This window comes from Procambarus clarkii, chromosome 58 (genome assembly GCF_040958095.1).
Source record: "Procambarus clarkii isolate CNS0578487 chromosome 58, FALCON_Pclarkii_2.0, whole genome shotgun sequence".
Classification (NCBI taxonomy): Eukaryota; Metazoa; Arthropoda; class Malacostraca; order Decapoda; family Cambaridae; genus Procambarus; species Procambarus clarkii.
In genome coordinates, this window is record NC_091207.1 from 14,622,816 (window position 1) to 14,633,500 (window position 10,685).

The following is a 10,685-nucleotide window of genomic DNA, read 5'->3' on the forward strand; positions in this document are numbered from 1 at the left end:
CCTCTCCAGTGTCGAGCGTGTTGGCACCTTGCAATGCACACTCTAAAATTAAAGTCTGGATGGCACCGGTGTCTCGGAAGATCACCACGTCCTTCCAGGAAGAACCCTCAGACAAAAGTAGTCTCCCTTTCGATAAGAATGGGGTAAGCAAGTCCAACCACTGTGGGTTGGAGGTCTTACTCCCTAACCCTTCCGAAGGCCTCAAGCCCTGTGTCACAACTAGAGCATTGGGTCTTTTTTCCGGGTACAATTGCCAACAACGGCTAATAGTGTGGTTTGGACGTTGACAGTAGTAGTAGGGATGACAACGCACAGACGATTTTTTTTGGGGGGGAAAAAATCGTCTGTGTGAGCCATGGTTTTCAGGGTTTTCAGGTCAAAAATCGTCTGTGTGAGCCATGGTTTTCAGATTCCAATATCGTCTGTGTGAGCCAAAGTTTTCAGGTTCCAATATCTCGCGTGTGAGCCAGGGTTTTCAGGTAAATTTTGTGTCACAGATTTTAGAAGTATGGAATTCTTATGAGAAAATAATTTCCGAGACTTAGAAGTTTGTTAAGGCCTTATGGGACAAATTCAAGTAACGTATGTAGCTCTTTAGGGCTTCCAGGAGAACTCTACGGACATATTTTACATGTTTTCAACTTACAAAATCGTCTATGTAAGCCTTAGTTATTCATATAAATTTAGAAAATCACCTGTGTAAGTCATGGTTTTCAAGTCTCGTACATCACACCCCCCTCCCTCCCTCCCCCCCTTACCTCGCAATCTGTCGCGTCACCTTTATTTACTTTACGCCCGGCCAGCCAGACATCGCATACAGGGTACCTCTTATCTTATCTTATCCATAATATCTGGACCGTCCCTCCTCTCTCTCTCTCTCCCTCCTCTCTCTCTCTCCTCTTCATATTATTCCCTCTTCCTATTTTCTGACATACTAATATTTTATTCCTTTTTCATTAACCAGTCAGTTTTATACAAATCAACCGAAGCATCTCAATGTAACCTTTAATACTGAAACTGTCTCAGAGACTATCTAAGCTGGCCCCAGCTACCTGCCCCAGGCTATTTTCTGACATACTAATATTTTTATTCATTTTTCATTAACCAGTCAGTTTTATACAAATCAACCGAAGCATCTCAATGTAACCTTTAATACTGAAACTGCCTCAGAGACTATCTAAGCTGGCCCCAGCTACCTGCCCCAGGCTATCTGCCCGAGGCAATCATCACCTGATTACCTGCCCCAGACATCCACCAGTCATTGTCGGCATTCGCCACCGTAATAATTTATATATATATATATACATTAAGCGTTAATAAAACTTATTTATTTATTTATAATTTATTTAGTCATCTAATTCATAGTTTACACAATTTATAATAAAAGAGTTTATTCCCAGTATTCGCCAATCATTCTCGCTATTAATAAAACAGCCAAACGCTCACTCAGGGGCACACTATCGTTATTACGCTCATTCAGGGGCCCCCTCAGATCGCCAAAGTCTCAGAGGCCTACACTTTCAGTCAACATTCAATCTTCATCCTGTTCACAAGGTTCCCCTAGCCTAGTCATATCATCATGTCAGTGTGTCCTCTGTGCCTGTCTCCTATCAACAACGAAATCGTTCATGTGTGCCAAACACGATGTTTAACATGCCTAGGTGAAATGTCCATCAACGCTCTTCAAGAATGCAGACTGTACTGTATAGGATGCAATGGGCCTACACCGCCTGGACATTTTGACGTAACCTGTACCAGCTGTGGACAACTCTATTGTGCAAATCGTAAGTACCGCTTTTTCTCGCACATTCAATAAACTTTCAAAGAAAATATATATCCGAAACACACATACATACATACATACAGACAGTCAATTTATATATATTATTTTCATTTCAGTTCATGGTTCTACTTCCTGCCCATACTGTCGTTTCTCCGTTAACCGGGAACCTCCCACCGAAGCCAGAAACGTCATTGAACCTCCACCCAAACGCCGTCGCATCATAAATAACCGTACGTTTTCACAATAATTTTCATAATTTTTAAAGTTAATAATTGTATTTTTAACAAGTGTATAAACAAGTAATAAGTACTCATACAGAAAAATATTTCCATTACAGGAGTTCCTATTCGTGATCAAGAGAATCTCATACTTGGTGGAATCAACATCCCAGCTCGTAAGTAATATTATTATTTATCTGTAATTCAGTTTTTCCTCTTATTTAAACTTTTTGTTTTTCCTCTTAATAATAATTCCTCTTATTTACACCATATTTTCCTATTAAGGTTTTCAAATCCTCTTATTGTTTTCAAATTTGTTTTCCTCTTAATGTTTATTTCATTGCTAATATTATATTACAGAATCTCCCCTGGATTCAACCCAACCCTCTGAGTGGAGCACGCCTGTACGCAGTCAGCCCCAGCTGTCCCAGGAGCTAGAAGAAGATGCACCAGACGGCAACCAGCAGGCATCCTCAGATGAAGAAGAAGAAGACAATCAACCCCCTGTTCACGACATATCAGATGAAGAAGTCAACGCTCCAGATTCCCCAGAGGTACTTAACTTAGATAACGTTGTTCCGCGAGTGTTAGAAGTCATTAACCATTTCGAAGGATCATTCTCGAGACATTCGTTCTCCATTCCCGGTCATTTAGACGCTGACCCCAGCTTATATATAAATAGGTATAGGGAATTTTTTATAGAATATATAGACAATCAGTTCAGACAAATACAGGAAGAATTCCCTCCCTCATTTCACATTTACCCTGATGTAAGCCTAATTTTGCAAAAACTTAATCATGCCGACAATCAATATGAAATATTAGACGAAGTATTTTCAATTAGAGGCGAAACTCAGACTGTTACACAGGAAGAGGTGGAAGTTCTTGTAAATTCATGGGTTGACGAAATGTCTGCTAAAATTGACGAATGCCTAAAAAATGTCCAATCCTCAAGTGTAGGAATTCATTCCATGTCAGGCTTTGCCATTAATTTTTCGTATATTCGCCACCCTATGCACCTTGGATCATATGTACCATATCCTGCAAAATTAAGGGGTAAAGAATCAGTATTTAATCCTGAAAGTGAAGGAGATGAGTGTTTGTTACAGTGCATTGCGGCGTATAAAAACTTAGCATTGGGCAGGACCCTGGATAACGTTAGACATCATTACAAAAACCTTCGATGGTGTAGAAGATTCGTAGTATGGGCAGATGAAATCAGATTCCCCGTATCATTTGATAACCTTAAGAAAATAGAGAAGCTTAACAAAATTTCTATTTATATTTATACAATAACTCATGAAAGTAACAGATACTATCTTAGTTTAGCTAGGAAAAGCCAGGAAAAGTATGCCGATAAAGTCCCTTTGTTGTTATTAGAAGGCAAGCATCTCTGTCTGATCAAGGACTTTGATAAATTTGTAAAGAGTATTAACCACAATTCTGGAAGGATTCCTAACACTCATAAATTCTGTAAAATTTGCCTTTTGCATGCTCCCTTAGATGAAATTCAGGCTCACGAAGAGTCATGCACTGCATCCCAAGTATTTTCGTTCTATAATCCTAGTGATAAAATCAGTTTTAAAAATTACGGTAGGACCTATAGCCCAACTCACACCGCCTATTACGATTTTGAATGTCTATTAGACCGTCAAAATCCTAGAGGCATGGTGGAATGTAAGCATAAAGCAATTGCTTATGCTTACATGATTTTAGACAGGGAATTCAATGTCGTAGAAACGTATTCATACGTAGGCCCAGACGCGGTCAATCATTTTATTACAAAGCTAGAAGCCTCATGGAAAGCTATTCATGCTCAGCTCCCCAACTTCCCTAAGAACTTGTCTAGAGAACAGGAAAGAATGTTTCAAAGACAAAATACGTGTCAATTGTGTCATCAAACTTTCAAGGATAAGAAAGATAAACATAGACATCATAATCATGCTATTCAGGAAAATAATTACTTAGGTGCTTATTGTGCTCGTTGCAATTTACAATGTAAAAATGCTCGTAGATACTTGACCGCATTTTCCCATAATGCTGCATATGATCTGGGAATTATACTTAAAGAACTGTCCAAAAATCCTCACCGCGATGTAGAAATTCTAACCAAGGAAGGATTGAAATTTATGCAAGTCATCATAGGTAAACTTAAATTCCTAGATAGCCTAGCTCTCCTTAATGGGTCATTAGGAACCTTAGCAAGCGAACACGTTGCCGGTAAGAAAGCTACCAAGTACACTGAACACATACTAAATGGCGTATCCGATGAAGCTAAAGCTCTGTTAATTAAAGGTAAGCAAAGCCTATGTTATGATTATATTTCTTCTATGGACGTGTTAGACGAACCTCAGCTCCCTTCGCGAGATAAGTTTTACAATGTTTTACATGACTCTCCACTGTCTGAAGAAGATTATAACAATGCTCTTAAAGTATTTAATTTAGGGAACTGTACAAACATCAAGGATTACCTCATGTTATATTTAAAAGTTGACGTGGGAATGCTAGTTGATATATTTACACTTTGGCGAACATCACTGAAAGAAATTTATGAACTAGATATTGTTTTCTATGTATCACTTCCTAGTTATGCTTGGGACGCTTTCCTATTTAAATCAAAAGTTGTACTTGACTATGTGTATGATCAGAATATATATGATTTGTTGAGAAGGAATCTTAGAGGAGGGTTCACATCTTCCATTAGACAATTTACACAGGCTGTTAACGAGCACACTACATCTAACCCCAGCTCTGATGACGATACTCACATTTTGTACCTCGACTTTAACAGCTTATATGCAGCGTGCATGGCTGAGGTACTTCCCCAGGGAGGGATTAGACAATTAACTGACCTTGAGCGGGATACCTTATTAGGGCAAGGGTTACAGCATATCCCCTGTAATCAAGACAAAGGCTATTGGATTTTATGCGATACAAAACATGTATCTCCCGAGGTAGCCAGGTATACTGATGATCTGCCCCTTGTACTGTCTCATACTAATATAACGGAGGAGTTTTTGTCAGAGTACAGTAAGAAAACCCTTAATGATGAAAAACGTAAGCTCCCACCTAAAAATACAAAGTTAATTGCATCCCACTTGCCCCAAAACGACTACTTAGTAAGCCTTGATTTCCTTCAATTGCTATTAAAACTTGGACTAGAAGTTGAACGAGTAAAAACAATCTATGAATTTAATCAGGCTCCCTATTTAAAAGATTTTATTTCAACATACATTCGAGAACGAGCCAATACCACCTGTAAAGTTAAAGGAAAAGCTTTTAAACTCATAAGTAATAGTCTGTACGGGAAATCAATGACAAATATATCTCGATATGCTAATACTCACCATCTAGTTACGACAAAACATTCATTCTTAACTCATGCAAGAAACCCTTTGTATAAACGAGCTGTCTCTTTAGGTCAAGATAGGGTTCTCTGTACAGTAATGAAAGACATCCTTAAAGTTACAACTCCTTCTTACATGGGATATCAGATCTTGCAGATAGCCAAGAGGCGTTTATACGAGTTCTGGTATAATGTAGTTAAAGCCCATTATGGGGAGAGAGCTAGACTAATTTATACGGATACAGACTCATTCATATTTACTCTGACCTGTAAAGATGCTTTCCAAGAAATGACAAAAGCTCCTCTAGTAGATTATATGGATTTCAGTAATTTCGACAAAGATCATCCCATGTATTCTGCTACTCGTAAAGGTGAACTAGGACTCCTCAAGTCAGAAGTAAAGCAGAAAATCATAACTGAATTAATTGCACTCAAGCCTAAAACTTACTCTCTCCTAACCCTTGATAATGAACATTTATGTAAATGTAAAGGGATTCCTTATCACCAACAAAAGAAAATAACACATGCATCTTTTCAGAACACATTAGAGACAAATACAACTTTTAATTTTGTATCCCGATCCATTCGTAATGTTAATGGACAGATATGCACGTGTAAAACAACTAAGCGCGGTCTGTCAGCTTTTGATGACAAGAGGTACCTCATTAGTCCCACAGAGTCATTAGCTTACGGTCACCCAGACATTCCAGAGCGTGAGGTACGGGTACAGGTAGAGGAAGAGGTACAGGAACAGGTACAGGTAGAGGAAGAGGTGCAGGTAGAGGATCCAGTAATTGTAGATAATCCCCAACCAAGACGTCAATTGTTCCCCATTTTTAATCTTTGGGAAAAGCGGGATAGAGTCGCTCAGCAATTATTCCCTAACAACAACTAAGTCTGTTACTGTATTGTCTATGTATTATCTATAACTATATTCAAATGTCTATAATATTGTATTGGCTATGATTTGTTACTGTATTTGATATGAAAATGACTAAGATTTGTTACTGTATTGGATATGATTTGTTACTGTATTGGATATGTTATGATTTAATGTCTATGATAATATATATTCTATGATTTTATTACTGTATTTGATATGAAAATGATTATGATTCAAATGTCTATAATAATGTATATTCTATGATTTTATTACTGTATTGGATATGTTATGACTATGATTTTATTGGCTATGATATTGTATATTCTATGATTTTATTACTGTATTGGATATGTTATGACTATGATTTTATTGGCTATGATATTGTATATTCTATGAATTTATTACTGTATTGGATATGTTATGACTATGATTTTATTGGCTATGATATTGTATATTCTATGATTTTATTACTGTATTGGTTATGTTATGACTATGATTTTATTGGTTATGTTTAAATAAAACTCGAATGTAGATTTCGTTTAAATACTCCTTTCATTATATATTTGTAGTTAGTCTATTGAATCCTAGCAACATGGAAGGGCAGAAAAAAGTTATTACTGAATCCCAGTTGAATATATTTAGTGAACCGTCAAGAATTATTATTGCTGGATTTTCAAATGGTGGGAAGAGCTATTTATGTGCTAAAATGATAGAGAAATATCAGCAGAACTTTGCAAAAATAATTATCTGTGGAAGCGGGTATAAAGAGTTGAGAACTAATCCACTTATTAAACATAAGATATCTTTTTACTCTGAAATTGTAAACCCTTTAGACGATCGTGATCCAGAGGACACATCTCATATATTAGTTGTTTATGATGACTTGTATGTTGAATCAACAAATTCTAAAATAGTAAGTGATATATTTACTAAGGGACGGCATGAGAACATCTCTGTTATTTTTATAACCCAAAATATATTTTTCAGTGGGAAATTTTCTAGATCTATAAGTTTAAATGCTTCTCATTTTATTCTGCTTAAATCAAGAGACTTGTCCCAGATAGAAACATTAGGCAGACAAATATTCGGAAAACAAGATGCCAAGAAATTTTTAGATATATATAAGAAAGTGATTTCTCGACAGTATGGGTATTTACTTGTTGACTTGGGCGTTAAAACACCTGAATCCATAATATTTAGGGGAAATATTGTAAATGAACCCCCATATGAAATAGTGTATCAATGGTGAACATTACACAAGCTCTTAATAAGATATACAATGACCCCAAGTCCATAGGTGGGTTTGGTGGCGTTTTAAAATTGTATAAGGCTGCAAAGAAAACAATCCCTGAAATAACTATAAAAGATGTGAAAGACTATTTAAAAACGTCTAATGCTTATACCTTACATCTATTAAAAAAACGTAAATTTAAACGAAGACGTATCTTAGCACCTAGACCTAAAGCTTTCTTTACCAGTGACTTGGCTGATATGACATTGTTAGCTAAGCACAACAATGATATTAAATATTTATTAGTTTGTGTTGATATATTTTCAAGGTTTGCACATGTAGTTCCACTATCCACTAAATCAGGTCAGAGTGTAAGTGAAGCCATGAAAGCTGTTCTGGATTTACCTTCATCAAAAGGTGTAAGGAAGCTTAACACTGATAAGGGCGGTGAATTCTATAATAAATATATGAAACGATTGTTAGACAGTAAAAACATTGATCTGTACAGTGTATTTTCTCAGGAAACTAAAGCCAGCATTGCAGAGAGATTTATAAGAACATTGAAAACTAAGATATATAAATATTTAACGGCTTATAACACCTTAACCTATATAAATGTTTTACCTGATATGGTTAAAACGTATAATAGAACACCACATAGAGGATTAAAGGGGAAAATACCTATTGATGTACATGCTTTATCTTCGCCTCGAGATGTGACTAGGCAATTTAAGCTCATGTATAAAGGAGAGCAGCAGACTAAGCCACGCATCAGTAATCATCTGTCTGTAGGAGATACAGTACGGCTTGCCTTATCTAATCGTATTTCAAAGTTCAAAAGAGGTTTTCATCAACAGAACACTAAGGAAATATTTACAATTGCTCAAATTGATACTAAACAACCCGTGCCTTTATATTATCTAAAGGACTTAAATAATAGACTTATAGAAGGCGGATTTTATAGAGAGGAGTTGACTCCCACCTACTTGTCAGATACATTTGAAATTGAGAGAATTATAAGTAAACGTAAAGTTGGTAATACTACTTTATATAAAGTTAGATACGTCGGTTACGACAGTTCATTTGATCAGTGGGTGAATTCAGATGACGTGAAGAAACTATGAAGAAGCAGCCCTTAGTTAGCAAGTATCGTGGATTTATTGAACTATTAGCTAGATTAGGTTATAATTCTAGGAAAAAGTTAATTAAGACTCTTAAAAAGGAACATATACTTTGCTTATCAGAAATATTTAATAATTTCTTAAAAAATTAAATTGAAGTTGGGAAGCCTATTTTAAAGAGACTTTCTAAATATAGAGCTCTACTCCATACATTAGCCTGTAAGAAGAAAACTATTTCACTCAAGAAAGACATATTAACAAGTAAAAAAGGAGGTAATTTATTGGGCATTTTACTTCCCATAGCTATAAATTTCATTTCAAGGCTATTTAATAAGGAATAATGAAAGAATTCTATCTTGTACCACGAAAAGCTATTGATCAACAGAAGCCTACGGCAGTAAGTGTTGAGAAGCCTACGATGACAGTGAGAACAAATCCTGTTATACAACACTTGATAGACTTAAGATTAAAGCTTAAGGATTATGATTTTGCTGTCTCCTTGTTAAATTATTTTAATACAACTGGACTTGTAAAGTGGGATGAGGAAGGGAACATTACATCGCCAGTTACTGGGATCAATATTGTTGATGACGTTATAGGCAGGATGTGCACTCCGAAATTGTTATTCCCAGAAGATAAACTGCCAATTGCAAAGTTGTTCTTCTCTTTGACATCTACACCTAAGAATTTATTTAGAAATGTAGATGCGAAAAATCAAGTGTTTTCTCCTCCAAGTTTGAAGAGGAAGATCAAGGCTGTAGATGAAGGAGAGTCTACCTGGATATCATATTAAGGTGAGTTTCTGTTTATTTTTATCATTTACTATTAGTCTACAGGATGGATAGTTACGTTATATATGCAGCGAGTAACTCTGATACTGATGTATTTAAAAACAATGCTCCCAATGCTTTTGAAAATAGATTACATAATCAGCTGCCTTTAGACCCGAATAAAGCTTATGAAGTGTGCCTGAAGAATATATTCCTGCCTCCATCTTATTTCGCTGTTAGGAGGAATGACCCGGAAAGTTTTATTTCAGTTCAACTTCTAGTGTCTAATAAAAGTTTATCTGATTTGAGTACGGTGAATACATCTTTCAATTTAAAGTCGGATATTTTAGCCAGTGATAATTGCATAGAGCTAACGACTATTTTAAATAGAGAAATTTCTACTATATTTTCAAAAGGTTCACTGAGTTTTATAGGACCCGTACTTAATTATAATTTCCCAGATCACGGGGACGTTTATATGAAATATGATTCGAGTATTAATCGAATTAAGTTTAATGCAGCATTTAGTGAGAAGTTGTTAAAATTATTTATTACAAAGGATGGAAAATTAGTTGTTCGAATTTCTTTATCTTTCGGTCGAAATATATGTAAAGTTATTGGAGCTGAAGTAGGTAAAGCCTATGATATTTTTATTATGAATAAGCCACCTAATAACAGGTTATTTGTACAAGATACTTGCTATTATCATCCTAGGCCAGGAGGCCGTATAGATTTCTTGTGTGTATATTGTGATAAGGTGCAGCCCACCATGTTTGGTAATCAGATTGTAAATATCTTGGATGTTGTTTCGTTTCAAAGTAATGTAACACACAGGAAATTATATAAACCTTTAAATACGACTAATATTGATGGCATCAGTATTAGATTAACAGATCAAGATGGGGAGCCTGTATATTTTGAAAAGGATGGATGTACGATTGCAGTATTACATATTAGACCCGTTGATATATAATGGCATGAGTAGGGGGAGTTTATCATTCTCTCTTGGCCTGTTTAAACATGAGGGTCGGGTTTGTACCGCTGTCTGTTGACGAGGTAGGGCGATTTATCGCTCATCGAGGGAAGAGAGGCGGAGCACTGGGCGATATTACTGTTTTTGATAGAAGACATTTAAGAGGAGGTGGAATATTAAGTTTCTTAACTGGTCTAGCTCGTAGAGCAACTCCTTTCCTATTAAAAACTATTATGCCAGCTGCATTGACAATGGGACAGAATGTTTTGCAGGATATAAATGCAGGCCAAGGTACTTTGAAAGATTCAATTAGAAAACGCGGTATGGAAACATTGAAAAGTATAGGTCCTAAATTGTTAG

At 36.0% G+C, this 10,685-nt stretch overlaps 1 long non-coding RNA gene across 1 annotated transcript; it reads left to right on the forward strand.

Annotated features, from left to right (window-relative positions):
- The first annotated feature begins 1,169 nt into the window (after positions 1–1,169).
- LOC138353472 (uncharacterized) lies at positions 1,170–2,177 on the forward strand. The gene is made up of 3 exons (XR_011223167.1): positions 1,170–1,784; positions 1,900–2,013; positions 2,121–2,177. It is a non-coding gene; the product is annotated as an uncharacterized lncRNA (long non-coding RNA).
- The last annotated feature ends 8,508 nt before the right edge of the window (positions 2,178–10,685 follow it).